The sequence below is a fragment of the Physeter macrocephalus genome, chromosome 2 (genome assembly GCF_002837175.3).
Source record: "Physeter macrocephalus isolate SW-GA chromosome 2, ASM283717v5, whole genome shotgun sequence".
NCBI lineage: Eukaryota > Metazoa > Chordata > Mammalia > Artiodactyla > Physeteridae > Physeter > Physeter macrocephalus.
The window spans coordinates 118,615,198-118,633,253 of NC_041215.1; the positions used below are offsets into that span (position 1 = coordinate 118,615,198).

An 18,056-nucleotide genomic window follows, 5' to 3' on the forward strand; every position below is an offset into this window, starting at 1 on the left:
GGAAAAACAGAGAAGACCGTTTAACCCTTGCAGAGCCACCTCCTTCCTGAGCTTTAAGATCCTGGCTAGAAGAAGGGTGTGTGTGTTTGGGGGTGGGAGGCAGAGAGCGGGGTAGAGATTAGGGACTTGTGGGAGGGGGCTAGAGGAAGGGGTAATTACATGGTCTCAGCACCCCGCCCGCCCCTGCGGCAGTCTGTAAATGCTCGGCCCCCTTCCCTTGGCTCCATCAAATGTCCCTTTGGGCGAGGGGCAAGGGCCGGGATAAGGGCAGGTCCGGGCGGGTGGGTGGCCTCGCCTTCTCCTCGGGGGCCTCCTCGGGGCCGCTGTCGCCCTCCTCCTCTGGCTCCGGGTCCGCCCGAGGCCGCCGATGCTGCTGCGGCGGCGACCGCTCGTCGGCGTGCGGGTGTCTCCGGGGCGGGGGCTGCTCCGGCTCGTCCTCTGGCTGCTGCTCGCCGTCCGACGCGGCCAAGGCTGCCGGCCTCATGATCCTCCTCCTCCTCCTCCCCCTTCCCGGGGGGCCGGCCCTAAGCCCCCGCGCCCGGGCAGCGCTGCCATGCAACCGGAGGCGAGGCAGGCGCAGGGGCGGGGCGGCTCCGGCGGGAGCAGTAGGGGAAATAGAAAACGAAATCACACTAGTGCAATAAGAATCATTCGCTTCTCAGATAATCAGAGGAGAGCGCCGCTGGGTGGGTGGGGGCGGAGGAGGGCGGCTGTCAGGTCTTCAGGGCAGCTCGGCCCCCGCTGCCGCTACCGAGGGCGGCCTCGGTCGGCTCTCGGGCCCCCGCCCCGCCCTCCTCTCCGCCGCCTCTAGCTGGCTGGGCTCGCTGTCGCTACCTCTCTTCCTAGAAGCGGCGAGGTGAGGCTTGCTTGCGGTGCCCGCTGAGGGTGGGGAGGGGGGAAGCGGCGTGGCCGAGGTGGGAGGCAGCCAGCACTCGGCTCCGGCTTGGTCCTCGCGACCCCCCAAAACCGTATATAAATATATCTCTTATAAAAGGCGAGAGGAAGCAAATCAGATTCCAGGCTGCTGCCAGGTGTTGTCTCGTCTTCCGCCGTTGCTCAGCACCCGCCCGCCGCGACTGCTGCCCCCCAGCCCCGGCTCAGTTCCCAAAGGGGTGGTGCTGGAAGGGAGGTGGCAGGCGGTGGGCTGACCGTCCGAGGTCTGGAAACAGGGTTCCTGGAGCAGAGAAGGCTCTCGGCTACCTCCGCCGCCGCCGCCGCCGTGCATTCAGCACTCCGGGCGAGTGGACAGCTCCCACCCAGACCCTGAGCGTCACGCAAGTGGGGGCCTGACGCAGACGCCGGGGAGGGATCGAGGAGGGAAAGAGGCGAGAGGGAGAGGGAGAGACAGGAGGAGGGAAAGACTGTTCGAGGCAAGGAGATGGGGAGGGACCAAGCGAAAGGGAAGGAAGGAGAAGGAGGGAGCAAAGTGGTGAAAGAGCGAGAAAGGCAAGCGGGGTAGAGAGGAGCATTCGCGTACTAACTCGTGCATTTCCCCCCGCTGGAGAGGCTCCGTGTGGACGGTACCGCTGTAGAATTTCTTCCCTCTGTACACTTTCACGGCCCCCCTCAACGCACATGCACAGAGACGTCTACGTCTCAACCAGAGTCTGTTTCCCTACTCATAAACATTTTAAGCAGATATCAGTCTGCGAGCTTTGAAAGAGATACATTTTTGGGACTCTTGCACTGATGCTGGAACTTGATGAAGACGAAGTCCCTCATGACTAGGAACTCATGAGAAGAAAATAGTTCTAACAGGGAGAGGGACGCTAACACGTTTCTGCCAGTTTCTTCTAGAATTTAAGCTCCAAAGGACGGGAATTTTTTTTTTTTTTTTTGGTCTATTTAAATCTTATGTGCCTGGGTCAGAGAGAGCATGTGGCAGGTACTTAATACATATTTTTTGAATGGATTATGATCACCATCACCAAAGTCATCATTACTCCAAGCCATAGACCTCTTTCAATTGTAGCCATAAGAATCCAGAGCAATATTACAGGCTCATCTTAACCAATATCTCCAACCTCCCCTCTATTTGAGACTTTCACTGAGCCACTGATAAGAGGTAATTTGAAATGGATGTTAATTTCCTCTCTTATTTCTACTTCTGACTCATGTCATCTACTCCATCCTTCTCAGTGAGTTGCTAGTGAATAAGAAAAGTGTCTCTAAATGTGAATAAAAAGAAAATTTAAAGTGGTCTGTACAAATACTCAGTACTTGCAGCTGTAGACTTTGGTCATTTAAAACTCAGGATTTGGGGCTTCCCTGGTGGCGCAGTGGTTGCGCGTCCGCCTGCCGATGCAGGGGAACAGGGTTCGCGCCCCGGTCTGGGAGGATCCCACATGCCGCGGAGCGGCTGGGCCCGTGAGCCGTGGCCGCTGAGCCTGCGCGTCCGGAGCCTGTGCTCCGCAACGGGAGGGGCCGCAGCGGGGGGAGGCCCGCATACCGCAAAAATAAATAAATAAATAAATAAAACTCAGGATTTCTTTCTTGCCTTCTCTCATAACTGCTCCCCCAACACCCCCCCCCACACACACACACAACTCCAAGGTCATAGACTTGGATAAGCTATCCCAATGAGTCATCTACACTCCTTTAGAAATGTTGGAGCCATAGACAGAGTAGCATGCAAAAATCTCTGCTCCAAAATATCATTGGCATGAAGTTCAGCCCTATGAATCATAAGACCCCTTGGCTGCCGTCTCCTTCAATGGTTCATTCCTACAAGCTCTAAGGAGTAAGGACTTCAGTGTGGGTCTTGGTTAACCCAGGGTGGTTGCTTGTTTGCATCATGCTCCAGCACCCACCATGGATGCTGACACCTGGCCCAAGGTGAGTGGTTGGAAAAGGATGGTGATGCTGTTAATAACTACAAAATAATATGTATTTTATTGATATGAGTATGACCACTGTGCTGCAAAATGTTTTTCTTTGCTTAAAAAAAGTCCATTTGCTCTCAAAGAAAATTCTCTGTGCTCCACATTACCCTGTGCTTGCCGAGGACACTGTGTGAATTACACTCTAGAATAATGATCTCATCATATATTCATCTTCCTTTACATGACTCAGAGCTCCTTGAAGGCAAGAATCAGTATTTATATTTGAATCATCAGCACATAATATAGCGCCTAAAGTCTGGTGGATGATCAAGAAAATGAACACTGAATGAATGAATGGGCTTTTTATTTCAATGAAGCTACTGTGTTTCTCCTCTTCATCTCAGACACACACATGTGAATGCTCTCATACATGACTGAATATCTGCTTTACCTAAAATTGAGTTTCAGGGTTTTATGCCAATAAAATACTAGTTCCAAGTGTGTCATGCAAGTAAATTGGGGCAAGAGATAGAAAAGCCATATGAAGCTTGTATTCAGAGTCACTGAAAGGGGTGATATCCATAAGAAGACTATTTTTTTTCCAACCCTTCCACTGAGAGCAAAAAGATTTCTAGAAATAGAAAGTTGCTAAGGATGGGAAGCAACAACAGGACTGTCTTCAAAAAACCTGGAAAGCTTGAAATTTCTGTTTTGAATATAATGTAAATCTTGAAAAGGGCCTCACTGAGTTGGATTCTTCTTATCCTGACGATAAAACAGTTGTTGGGAACCCCCAAGAATAAAAGTCAGAGATCAATGGGTCTCCATTTTAAGCATTCAAAAAATATTTACTAAACCCCAATCATAGGCAAGGAGTTGTATTGGAAGATGTGGGGAACACAAAAACGAATTGGTTGGAATTGCATCCTGTAGGGTCTAATACTATAAATATGTACACAATCATAATATAAGTTATAAAATAATAAATGCTACAAAGGTAGTAAAAGTTTTGGAGTGTTTAGAATAAGGAGGTAATTAATGCTTACACCTTGGCAGCAATTAGGAAAGGTGGGAGGAGGTAGAGATGCCAGAGCTCCAGGAAAGCCTTTTTTAAGAAGTGACATTTGGGACTTCCCGGGTGGCACAGTGGTTAAGAGTCTGCCTGCCAGCCAATGCAGGGGACACGGGTTTGATCCCTGCTCCGGGAAGATCCCACATGCTGCGGAGCAACTAAGCCCCTCCGCCACAACTACTGAGCCTGCGCTCTAGAGCCCGCGAGCCACAACTACTGAGCCTGTGCGCCACAACTACTGAAGCCCTCGCGCCTAGAGCCGGTGCTCAACAACAAGAGAAGCCACCACAATGAGATGCCCGCGCACCGTAACGAAGAGTAGTCGCCGCTCACCGCAACTAGAGAAAGCCTTCGTGCAGCAGCAAAGACCCAACGCAGCCAAAAAATAAAATAAAATAAAAAGAAGTGACATTTGAACTGAGTTAATATGTAGCATTCAGAGGAGGGAAGTATATTTCTGGCAATGGGACTGATGAATACTTTAGTTCTTCCATTTGTCTGGAGTGGAAGGTGCTTGAAGGTAAGTAGCTGGAAGTAAGGTCAGAAAGGTAGGCTGAAACCAGATTACAGAAGGCGCTGAACTACTCTGGGAGAAGATTTATTCATTGACCAGGTACTTGTTTTAATAGTTTTAAAGATTTGGAGCTGAAGGTGAATGGCAGAAATAAACTTTATCTCTGAGCAGGTTAATTAACTGGATGGGATTTCACTGCTAACAGGTGAGAAGCAATCAATATTTTTCATTTCACGCCAGAAAGTTCTCAGCTCCTTAACAGATTTATTCTTTTAAACGAGGTTGTTTTCAGATATATTTCATTACATACAGAGATGCTGGGGTCATATGAATTAGAAGAGGAGAAGAATCAGAGGCTCCAAGAAATAGTCTTCAGGAAGAGATATTAGGAGATGCGGAGTTTCAGAAAAGACTTATTATGGAGGCCATTGCACTTGTTTCACCAACCAGGGGAGCCCTAAACGGATCCCATCTAGTAGCTATTGTTTCTTTTCCTAGACAGAGAGTACTCAGGGTAGAAGGCATTTTACAGAGGCTGGGGGAAAAAGAGAAGTCCAGAAAGATTAGGTGACTCTGTGCCTAAGATTCCATAGCAAAGTAATCGTCAGACAAGGGCTAGAACTTATACATCTTCTAATCCTCAATACAGTTTGCTTTCCACTAATTCACAGTTGACTCTCTTTAAGCAAATAGTTCCTCAAGAATACTTGCAGAATTAGTTGTCACGCAGATTACTAATAGCTACCATATACTGAGCCATACACCTTTTGCATATGTACTTATTAAAAATAACAATTCTGATGTGCCACCCCAAGTCTACTGAATATGAATTTCTTAGGGAGCAACCTGAGAATCTGCATTTTAACAAGCACCTTGCCCGAGTTATTTTTCTGATCCTCAAAACTCCTTAAGTGGTAGGTATTTTCCACATTTTTTGGACGAGAAAAGCGAGGCTCAGAGAAATTAAGTCTAAAGTTAAATACAGTTGGTGAACACCAAAGCTGAGCTTCTAACAGAGGCCTCTCTCAACCTAAAGTGTATGCTCTTCTTACGCTGGAACTCTGCCTTTTAAATTAAATTCCCGGGTGCCACACAGAATTCCCACACAGTTATTATCTGTCTGTCATACTGTGTCCCATGTCAAAAATAGTTCAAAACTCAGGCTAAGGTGTGGTAGGCAGCTTCTAAAAGGTGCCTAATGCTCCCCACCTTCTGGTATTCATGCCCTTGTGTAAGTGCTTCCTTTGGAGTGTGGGCTGGACTTAGTGACTTGTTTCTAATAAATAGAATACAGTCAAAGTGATGGGATGTCACTGCAGAGATCAGGTTATGAACGACTGTGACTTCCATCTTGCTCTCATTCTCTCTCTGGCTCTTCTCACCTGCTCACTCTGATGGAAATCAGATGCTGTGTTGTGAGCTGCACTATGGAGAGGCCCATGTGGCAAGGAACTGAGGACAGACAGCCTCCAGCCAACGGCCAGCAAGGAACCAAGGCCCTTAGTCCAACAGCCCACAAGGAACTGATTGCCAACAATCACATGAGTGGGCTTGGAATCAAATCCTTCCCCAGTTGAGCCTTAAGCTTGGCTGACATCTTGTTTGCAGCCTCATGAAAGAACCTGAGCCAGAGGACCCAGCTAAGCTGTGCCTGGATTTCTGACCTATGGAACTGTGAGATAAATGTAGTTGTTTTAAGCCCTCTGTACGTTATCACAGCCCTCACTCCCAACACATATATAGAGACATCTGCCTCTCAACCAGAGTCCATTTCTCTGCATGTAAGCATTTTGAGTCAATTGTCACCTTCAAGCCTTGGGAACGATAAAGTTTGGGGAATCTCTCATTGAACCTGGGGACTTGGTGGAGACTAAATCTCTCACGACTAAGAACTCATGAGAAGGAAATGCTTCAAACAGGGAGTGACATGTTAGCATCATGTCCTTCCATTTCCTCTTCTAGAATTTAAGCTCCGTGGGGCAGGGGTTTTTTGCTTTGTTTAGTTTCGGTTTTTTGGTTTTGGTCCATTTTCATCCCATGTGCCTAGGTCAGTGATGGCATGTAGTAGGTGCTCAATACATATTTGCCAAATGAATTATGACCACCCCCACCATCAGCATAGTCACTGTTACTGCAAGCTATAGACCTCTTTCATTTGTGGACTGTAAGAATCCAGAGCAATATTACAGCCCCATCTTAACCAATATCCCAGCCTCCTTATCCAAACTTTCACTGAGACACTAATAAGGAAAGATTCGAAATGGATTTTAATTTCCTCTCCTATTTCTGCTCCTGACTCATGTCACTTTACCCTATTCCTCTCAAGGAGTTTCTAGTGAGCAGAAAAGTGTCCCCAAATGTGAGAAACACATTAAGTTTTGGAGTAATTTGTTACACAGCAATTGGTAACTCATACATAGGGCACTGAGAACATCAGTCACTGTGCCTGTGTTTCTGTGCCCCAAGGCACTCTACTCTGACCTCAGATGAAGAGTTTGATCATTCATGGGACAATGCAATGTACATGTGAGAGATCACCAGGAAAAAGAAGTACTTTGGTATGCTTAATTTGTGGGCTGAACTTAAGACCTAGGAGAGTTCCTCTCAAGCCTTAGTGTGCTTTAAAGTTTAGCTTGGGTGGTTGTTTAAAGTGCAGATTTCCTGGGTAATTAATTAAATATTCAATTTAATCAATTAATTAATTGAGTCTCATTTCCAGAGATTCTAACTTAGTATGTCTAGTATGTCACTTGGGATATGCCTTTTTGTCTAGTTCCTCTTGAGTTCCATTGTGGAGAATACCGGCTTAGAAGACAAAGCTCAGAGCCACCCTCTCACCCTCCCACCATCAGCCATCACATGAGCAGGGCTGGCCGTTCCCCTGCTCTGAGTTGATATTCTTCTCCAGACAGGAGTGAGTAAAGAGAAAGTTCCAAATCAATATCAGAAAGAGGTAACACAGTGATATGGAAAAGGTGCTGAGAAGAGATTTGTGCATTTACCCCTGGAGTCTGGACCATTCCTGGTGACAGGAATTCAGTAGGAAGCAAGACAGATGAAGGTTTTGCTCTCACAATGTCCACATCCTAGTGTGGAAAACAGATAAGTAGACAAATAAATAAAACAAGTAATTTCATATGGTGATAAGTGCTATAACGAAACTAAACAGGTTAATGTGACAGGGAATGGCGCACTAGCACATGGATTGACTGGAGGGAAATAGATGGTGAGGACAGGGAAGACTTCCTGAATTTAGACCAAAGAGAGGAAAAGGACCTAATGTTGTAAAGATCTGTGGTAGAATATTCCAATCAGAGAAGTCAGCAAGCAGAGAGCTTCAGGTGGAAATGATGTAGCATGTTAGGGGAACAGAGAGAAGGCCAGTGTGACTGGAGACTAGCGAATGAGGGGAGGGGTGATGGAAAATGAAATCGGAGAGGAGGACAAGAATCATATCATGTAGAGTCCTGTAACAATGGTGAAATTTAATTCTAAGTGAGCTGGGACACCACTGAAGGATTTTAAGTAATGGATTTCTATTTTTTAAAAGGTCACTCTGGTTGCTGAGTAGGGAGTGGATTGGAGGTCTACCATTTCTTAAACACTTACAATATGCCTGACACTGTGCCAAAAATTTTATAGACTTTATCTTATTTAATCTGCACAACAAATTTATGGGTTAGATACTACTGTTTTTCTTATTTTATAGAAGAGGGAACTGAGGCTCAGACACTTAAGTAACTTGCCCAAGATCAAACAGCTGGTATGTGGCTATGGTGGCTAATACCAGTGGTCACCAAGATTTCTGATTCTCCTGACTGAAACAGTAGTGAAGTGGGGATCAAAACCAAGTCTTTCTGAACCACAAGTCAGTATCCTTAACTACTGGGCAATACTACTTCTCCCTACCTCATTATCCATGAAGACCTCTTAGACAAAGTTATGGCCTTGAAAAGATGAGAGAAAGAGGATCTAAGAAAGAAATGTAATCCTTATGAGGGCAATTACTAGAGAAATAAAAGAAGAAAGAGATTAGTGGAAAATCATGCCTGTCTTTCCTTTTCTTACTATGTCAATTAAAAAAAATAAAGAAAATAAAAAGGAGAATTTCTTAGAAAAATGTTTATAGTTAGGGTATCCAGGTTTTTTGCTCATGACCAAGGAATTAATTGTGGCTACTCCTCATTGAAAATAATTTTGCAGCCCATCTCTAGGGAAGCATAAATGGAAATGCTCTCTACTTTGGAACAAAGCCTCCAAGCTATGGCCCTTCTACTTGCAAGCAGGACAGAATCCCCATTTGGGTTACTGTCCCCTGTGTGGCCTCTTCCTTGCTTCAGTAAAGACCATTTGTTAGTTTAACACTGTTTATTAATCTAAACCACCTTCCCTTTCAGCCTTCCATCACCCATCATTCTCAAATCCCAAGGATTGACAGTCTCTGTATCTAAGTTTGGAAAGAACCCAGGTAATGAGGCCAGTGTCCCTATATCTAAAGACAATTGTGTAATAAATTATAGTCTCCCAAGGTTACTAGGAAACCTGAGTTTAAAGGGATTACATTGGTAACCAAGATGCTAAAATGACCCCATTTTCTTGACTTAAAAATATAATACTTTCTATCAGAAGAAAAAGGAAAAAGAAAAAAGGATTGGGCTTCCCTGGTGGCGCAGTGGTTGAGAATCCACCTGCCGATGCAGGGGACATGGGTTCGTGCCCCGGTCTGGGAAGATCCCACATGCTGAAGAGCGGCTAGGCCGGTGAGCCATGGCCGCTGAGCCTGCGCGTCCGGAGCCTGTGCTCCTCAACGGGAGAGGCCACAACAATGAGAGGCCTAAGTACCACAAAAAAAAAACAGAAGAAAGGATTGACCAAGAAGATGGCAGCTATTGCCCACATATTCATATACCTATGGATGAGGACACAGAGTGTCCGGTCTTATCCACATTCCGAAACATGTCTACAAACTGGAAACAGCTATGAGAGGATTTGCTAATTAGCCTCATGTTTACACATTTTGGGTCAACTATAATTACTTGTTTATTAGAACAGAGGCTTCCCTGTTTATTACTGTCATTATAGTCTGTCAGTAAGAGATAATGTTCCTGAATTTCACAAGTATGTGTGACTTGCACAAATCTTGGCAGCCCTAGCTAGGACTCACTCTCAATGAAAATGCTCAGAGAAGATAATTCTCAAGGAGGCACAGAATTTTATTTCAGCTAATAAGGAGTTATCTTGCCCAACAGAACTGCAAACATTCCCCTAAGCAAGGAATTTGCAGCAAGCGCCTTCTTACTTGTCACTAATCCATTCATCTCTTCAGCAATGTTAGGCACTTACTTGATATGTGCGTTCTTAGTGCATTCTTATCACAACCCTCTAATGTAGGGATCAGTGGTCCCATTTTCTAGATAAGGAAACTAAGACTCAGAGAGGTCAGGTAACTTGCACTGAGGGGCATGCCTAAGATCCATATCCAGGCCTGTCTTTCTACAAAGTCCATGTTTTGTTCATTCTCCACACACACATACCACTCATGTGGACTAGGCTAGTTTTTCTGGGGTACATAACTGCAGGGGTGTATATAAAAGGAATTGCTGGATGACAGGACCAGGACCAGCAGGTAGTCTTGAGATTAGAAAAGGAGAGGTATGACAGCATGTTAAGGTAGGGGAGCTGGTGTTGGGAAGAGGTTGTATTGTTTGCTGAGGAAGTTAGAAAACACAGCGAGTAGCTGGGAATTTGGAAGACCAAAATTCATTTGTCTGGCTGTTGTGGATGAGGGTTGGACAACCAGGACATTAATTAGGTCTTTGATTACATTTAATCCTTTTTACTTTTGCAGTTGCTTGTGGAGGGACAGAGTTGATGCTCTGCACTGAGTGGCCTCTGGCTGTGTCAGCACAAGGAGCTGGGGTCATTGCAATCATAATGGGAATAGTCAACGGTTGCTGAGAGTTGATTATGTGGAGACACCATGTGAAGTGCTTTACCTTCATTTTCTCATTTAACCTTTATACCACTTCTCAAGGTTAGTTCTATTTTTGTTTGCAGATGAGGAAATAGGCACAGAGAGGTTAAGTGGCCAAGATCACACGACTTTCAGAATCAGGACTCAGTGTCCCACCGCTATCTGGACCAACAGAATTCTTAGACACGCCCATGCACTACATATCTTCCATCGCTCTGGCCCCAGTTTATGAGAATGCATGCTGGATTTCAAGAGGCAACTTTGTGCTTTCTTACTTTTTTATACTGAGGTTTTTACTTATACACACTCAAGTGCACAAATCTTAAGTGGATAGTAAATATGGTTCCTGAACCCAATTCCATCGTGTGTGTGTGAGTTTGTGTGTGTGTGTGTCTAGGTTTCCCCACACCAACAAGCAATTCTCTGACACCAATAGGGTGTCTGAGAATACACCTTAATTTTAACATTATCTACCCAAAGATGGCATCAGATGTCACAGGTAAAGGGCTCAGTCCCACAAGACACCCTTCAGATGCCAGTCACAAGTCCAGGTTGTTACCTGTACTTTTGACCAACTGGCAATAAATCAGAGGTTCCCACAATCCCCTCCTCAGGTTCAATTAATTTTCCAGTGTTGTTCACAGAGCTCAGGAAAACCCATTTACTCACTAGATTACCAGTTTATTGTAAAAGGATATTAAAGGATATGAATCAACAGCCAAAGATGCACCGAGTGAGGTATGTGGGAAGGGGCATGCGGCTCCCATGCCCTCTTCAAGAGCACCACCCTCCCAATATCTCCATCTGTTCACCAGCCTGGAAGCTCTCCAAACCCTGTCATTTTGGGGTCTTAATGGAGGCTTCATAACAAAATCATGATTGATTAAATCATTGGCCAATGGCAATCGATTCAACCTCAAGGTCCTCTCCCCTCCCCAGAAATCGGGGGGTGGGACTAAAAGTTCCAACCCTCTGATCACTTGGTTTGTTCTCCAGGCAACCAGCTCCCACACTTGGATGGGAGCCAAATGTCACATTTTCTGAAGTGTTTTCAGGAACTGTGGACAAGAGACCAAATACTATCTCGTTGGTCTTATCATTCAGGAAATTCCAAGGGTTTGGGGAGCTGTGAGCCAGGAAGAGTAGATGATGACCAAATATCTGTGAGAAATATCTCATATTTCATATCTCATCTGAATGACCAAATATATATTTTTCCTATAAATCACAATATCGCAGATAGCTTAAGCAAGTTTGACACAATTAGATACCCATGTAACAACGTTCTATGTCAATAAACACATCTGATCTGAAAATGCAGCAATGATAAATATTGCAGGATGTGCAGATACAATTTTTTTTAACTCCAGATGACATTATTTAGAACATAATATTGTAGTATGCACATGGATGGTTTTACATTACATCTTCTTGTTATGATTTATAGAACCCAAGTCTCCCTTATTTTGGAAGGTATGTGAATCCAGATGCTCAAGGTATATGAGGTACAAGGTGACATACACCAGGACGCTACGGGGGGCTTTCTATGTGTTTATATTAATTCCACTTCACATGATATGCACAGATAAACTTTTGTGCTATCCACATAGGGGAGACTTGACACGTCCTGTGAATTCCTCAGGAGGGAAAAGGTATATAAATTCAAGGTTTTATTATTGCTACATATGTATCTAAAAATCAATATTTCTATCTGTTTAGCTATCGATCTACATGTGCACATTGAGTAGCCATTTAAAACAGGCTTTTTGAAAGCCACGTTGCATCAAGTGGGCTCTCTGTTAAAATAGGTTACATGTATGTACATGGCTAAAGGTTACCGGGTGTGGGTATCATTGTACACTATAAACTGGGAGAGTTTGTGGTACAAATATAGATTATTTTTCTACTTAGGACTGTGTATGTATCTGTACATCTCAGATGCCCATAGTTCCCTGCATAATCACATGTCACTCGAACGAGATGATATGTTACCAAAGAGGATTGGTCAGTGGAGGACTTTGTCCACATGAAGAACAAAAGCCCTCATGTTCTGGAGCCAGATGTGGGGTGGACACATCAGAGGCAAATCCAGAGGATCCTGGGGAATCTTCGGCTGAGACCACCTCTCCCTTTGTCTCAGCCTGGCTCTGAGCCGGCAACTGCCCTCTCAGGACAACTGAGAAGAAGATTCCGTCTATCATGTCCACTGCCTCATTGCAGGCTTCTTGAATATTTAATAATACCATTTGCCTTTCTGGAAAAAGAGCTCAGAGAAGCCTGTGCAGTCATGGGTACCAGCAGTGGGCAGCAAGGCTGTGGCTGACACGGAGCAGGCTGGCTAGTCGTTCCCCTCCAGGAGCATCCCCAAATTGAAAACCCCGACAGATGGCTCTGGACTGAGGATGTGGCAGAGAGGAGAGACCACATGGCTGGTGTCAGGCACCAGTCAGGAGCCTTGGAAAGGAGGAGGAAGTGCTGAGTTAGTATCGAGTGACCAGGGCATGCAGTGAGAGGGAAACCAGAGACTTATTTTCCACTCACACATAAAAACTTGGCTCAAATTCAGGCTACCACAGAGTATGTCATAGAATGGTAAACCAGAATGAACCACATTGCTCTTCCGATCCCAGGCAAACATTTTACAGACTGGGAAACTGAGGCCCAGATTGTAACCAATCTCTGAAGTCATCTAGCTGATTAGTGGCCAAGCTCTTTATATAATCCAAGACTCTGTTTCCACTTTTGGAATGATTAGGTTATGCTGCAATAACAAACAGCACCACATTTTCAGTTTCTTAACACACTGAAAGTTTATTTGACCTTTTCTCCAAGTCAGTACCCGTCCTAGTGACTCTGCAGGGCAGCTGCCTTCATGTAGTGGCTCAGCGGTCTAGGCTGCTTTAGTCTCATGGCACCCCCATCTCAACACGTGCTCCTGTGACTGAAGTGGCAGAGGAATCGGGCACTGAACACCGCATGCCAGCTCTAAAATGTGTCAGCGCAGGAGCACCTTGTCACTTGAAGTCACATTCCATTGGTAACTCTATCCACAAGACCCTGCCCGATTGCAAAGAGAGATGGTAAATATAGTTTTCCATATATCCAGGAAGGGGAAGAGAATCAGAAATCTTGGTGACCATTGGTATTAGCCACCATAGCCACATACCAGCTGTTTGATCTTGGGCAAGTTACTTAACTGTCTGAGCCTCAGTTCCCTCTTTTTTAAAACAGGAAAAATAGTATCTAACCCGTAAGTTTGTTGTGCAGATAAATGAGACAAAGCACATAAAGTGTTTGGCACAGTGTCTGGCATATTATAAGTGTTCAGGAAATGGTAGGCACCATTACAAATATAGCATGGTTAGCACACTTTCTACTTGCTTAGACAAGAGGGTAAAGAGGTTGGCAGAGATTGGGAGGAGAGAGGGAGACTAACACTTAAACCCATCATTTCAACAATTAAGTTTCCCAATAAGGCTAGGTCCTAAGGAACAGGTGTGAGTGGCTATTCTTTAGGCTCACAGAATATTAGGTGTGATCCAGGCACAGCACACCCTGGTGTGACCACCTGGCCTGAGTGGATCTTGCACCTGCCACCTGCCTGTTTTAACAGGTTCCTTGGGAGGTCAGGACAACACACTCAGAGACTTTCTAATGAAGATCCTATATACAGATGTGTAGGCGAGATTAAGGGAACCAGTGGGGAGTGTTGAGTCACCTTTAGGCCTGAGGGACACAGGGAGGGAATAGTGTTATGGAGCCTAAATGAATGTGCACCGTGGAAGGGGAACCACCCAACAGAAGCGCTAGTGAGAGGTAGACACTCCCAGACCATGACAAAACCGGGAGGAATCAGGAGGAGTAAATATCCAAATCTCTCTCTCTTCCCTCCTTTTCATCTCCTGAAGTCGCCAGTCATTGACCGAAGCCAGTTGGAAGCCAGAGGACAAGGGTGCCTGGCTGATGTGGTCCACAGGGCTCAGCTCCAGGGCAGAGAAGTCAACCAGGGTTGGGGACACACAGCACACCTGTACCCCAGCTCTCCCTCTCTCCGTACCAATCTTAGCTGCGACCTGCTCCTCTCCCTTCCCCTTCTCTGCTCCTCTTGCTTTCACTTTGCCAGGTTGACTGAGCATTTCCTTAGGTGCAGAGTGCTGCTTGGATGGAGGTCATTAAAGCCACAGGGCTCTAACCACAACATGGAATAAGCAGTTCACAGGAGCCAGCCCAGAGTGTTCCTAGACGGTCCCATTATAGCAGCTTACTGCTGCTACTGCTATTTTGAGTCAAAGTACAAACACAATTCTTGCCTCTCTAGTCTGTCAGTGAGAGGAATAGCGTAGTGGGCAGCTGGGGTTTTGTGTGTTTGTTTTGTTTTTGCTGCCTAGCTTCTACTCATCTCATCTTGATTACCGTTCCCAGTTCTCTCTGGGGTATTACCCTTTCTTCCCCCACTCTCAGCTCATGTCTTCAGGTAGAGCTGACTTGTTCCTGGCTCAGAGGTGGAACATGTGACTTAGACTTAAACCAATCACTGCATCTAATTCTCCCATACACAGTAACTGGTTCAGGGATGGACATGTAATGCAGTCAGAACAATAAGGTATAGTAAGATTTTGTTAGAAATGCTGGAACTAAGACTGTTGATGAGTTCCAGATAGAACATCGTAGAAGGTATTATGGTTGACTCTCCAGTAGCCATTGCACCCTAGATGATTTTCTAAGCAAGAGTTTCTCAACCTTAGCACTACTGACATTTTGGACCAGATAGTTCTTTGTTGTGGGGAGCTGTCACTGTGCATCAAAGATGATTAGCAGCATCCCTGTCCTCCACCCACTAGATGCCAGTAGCACCCCTCACTTTATTTATGACAACCAAAAATGTCTTTGGATATTGTCAAATGGCCAGTGTGATACATCTTCCCAGGTTGAAAACCACTGATCTAAGCTAACATGGTAATTTTATTCAATGTGTCAGTGGTTGGTTGAGGAATGGGCAAGTGAAGCAATTCTGCACCATAAAACATGAGAAGAAGTCTTCTGGGAGATTCTAGGGGACATTTCTTCTTTCTGAAGAGAGAGCTGTAGGAAGAGGTAGTTTTCCTTCTTTTCCTGCACCTTGCAATGTCTAATTACGACACTTGAAATTTCAATAGCCATTATGTGACCATGAGGGCTCTTCTTCTAAAAAAAGAATTGATACTAGAAATTAAAGAGTAGAAAAAACTTGGCTCCTTGATGACATTGTTGAGGCAATTAGTTAACCAATCTGGATCTCACTACATCTTTGGATTTCTTATTGTGTGAGGTGAAAACTTTTCTTATCGATTACACTAACTTGAGTCAGATTTTCTGTTGTTTGCAACTCAAGTTATCTTAAGTGACATGAACTTCAGAATGGATGTATGCAAACTTGGGAGCTTCTAGATGTTCTCTTGTGATCACAGAGGGAGATCCTACTTAAGACTTGAGAATATACAGAGAATGCAGGGCTGAGAAGAGAGAAACGAAATGTAATTTCATGACAATGGTTTGGACTTAATCAGAAAATACATTTTCTTTGCTTGGCTTCAGTCCATTAGAGTTGGGTTTTCTGGGGACTTCCCTGCGGTCCAGTGCTTAAGACTCAGTGTTTCCAAGGCAGGGGGCGCAGGTTCCATCCCTGGTCAGGGAACTAAGATCCCTTGTGCCACGGCCAAAAAAAAAAAGTTGGGTTTTCCGTCCCTTGCAATAAAAACTGATCTAACTGATACAGATGGAATAAGAATAGAGCCTCCAGCATCAGAAAATCACCTCAGAGCAGATGAGAGATATAAGTACTTCGGTTGCCAGTCCCCCCAAATTAATCCAAACCCTTTAGCTGTGTCTACACCAGCAAAGAAAGTAGAATGAGGTACTACCCAACCTCTCCCAGCCCACTTTACCAAATACAACAAAATACCTCTGCCTAAAATATTATTAAAATTAAGGAAAGTATGAGCCTCGAATATGGACACTTGTCACAATTTCAAATTCCACTGACTCACTGTAGATTTTGCCTGGATGATCTGTATAGATATTTTTTTTTTTTTTTTTTTGCGGTACGCGGGCCTCCCTCTGTTGCGGCCTCTCCCGTTGCGGAGCACAGGCTCCGGACGTGCAGGCTCAGCAGCCATGGCTCACGGGCCCAGCCGCTCCGCGGCATGTGGGATCCTCCCAGACCGGGGCGCGAACCCGGTTCCCCTGCATCGGCAGGCAGACGCGCAACCACTGCGCCACCAGGGAAGCCCTGTATAGATATTTGATCATCTGGGGTGATACTGTATTCATAAAAAGGAAACTTAGATACATCCTATCTGACTTTCTCATTTTTCAGAGGAGGAAACTGAGGCCCAGAGAGCAGAAATGATTACCAAGGTCACGTGGTTACTGAGTGGCAGAGCCAGCACTAGAAGCCACGCCTCTTGACAATTCCGCTCTTCTTCCTTCTCCCTCACCTCACTTACCTGATATTGGGTTCTGTTTTCTTTTTTCTTATATAGATTTATTTATTTTTTATTTTTGGTTGCGTTGGGTCTTTGTTGCTGTGCGTGGGCTTTCTCTGGTTGCGGAGAGTGGGGTCTACTCTTCGTTGCGGTGCGCGGGCTTCTCATTGTGGTGGCCTCTCCTGTTGCGGAGCACGGGCTCTAGAGCGCAGGCTCAGTAGTTGTGGCACACGGGCTTCGTTGCTCCGCGGCATGTGAGATCTTCCTGCACCAGGGCTTGAACCCGTGTCCCCTGCACTGGCAGGCGGATTCTTAACCACTGCGCCACCAGGGAAGCCCCTGGGTTCTGTTTTCTGAAACGGTCCATGCAGAGACTGGGGACTTGGCCTGGCTTTCCTGCGGTGGGAGAAGTTACTCTACCAGGATCCATATCTAATTAGTGGCACCCACAAGAACACAGGTTTTAAAATCTTTCTAGGGCAGCTGCATCAGCAGCCTTGGGAAAACCTGGGATGGGAGGGACCCTCACCCTCAGCTGGGACAGATGGCCAGTCTGGCAAGGCTGGTCTGGCTGCCTGTTCTTCTTCAGGCAGAGTTGGAGCCAGCTGGATGCTGGAAGATGGAATAACCAGAGACAGCAGAGTGGGAGAATGGGCCCTCCCAATGGCAGGAGGCACCGAATCTTTTGTGCCACCAAAAATTCCGTCCAAACGTAAAGCCGACAGACAAGTGGAGTGGGCGGGCCTCTGTGACTTGATGGGTTCTCCGAGGTTCTGGCTGCCTAAAAATATCCCCTCTACCCACCAGCCTAGGACACCCTCCCTTCTTATCGGGGCTGCAATTCCTACCGTTAGAGTCACGAAGGTTTTAGATGACAAAGAATGGAGCACGTTTCCCAGCAGGTCACCATTAAAGCAGGTTTCCTGGGAGTGGAAGGGGGGCCCTTGCGTCTGCTCCTTTTAGCACAAAGAGCTAATACTGCCAGGAGCTCAGAGAAGACAAAAGTGGCCTACTTATCAGTTTTCGTCCAACTGAGACTGCAGTCACTCAATCCATTTATGCTCCTTTGACCAGGGCCTAGAGGAAATTATCAGGCTTTAGAGAAAATAAGGCAATGAGGCCTCCAAGCAAAGCATCATTTTCTCTCTCTCCTTGGCACTCACATTTGGGTTGTCTCCCCGTGGGGATCTGGGTCCAAGTTGGAGAACTT

General features: G+C 45.7%; 1 protein-coding gene across 1 annotated transcript in view; it reads left to right on the forward strand.

The window, feature by feature from the left end:
• SMARCAL1 (SNF2 related chromatin remodeling annealing helicase 1) overlaps window positions 1-18,056 on the forward strand; it is a 285,071-nt gene that overhangs the window by 250,961 nt on the left and 16,054 nt on the right. The window lies entirely within an intron of this gene.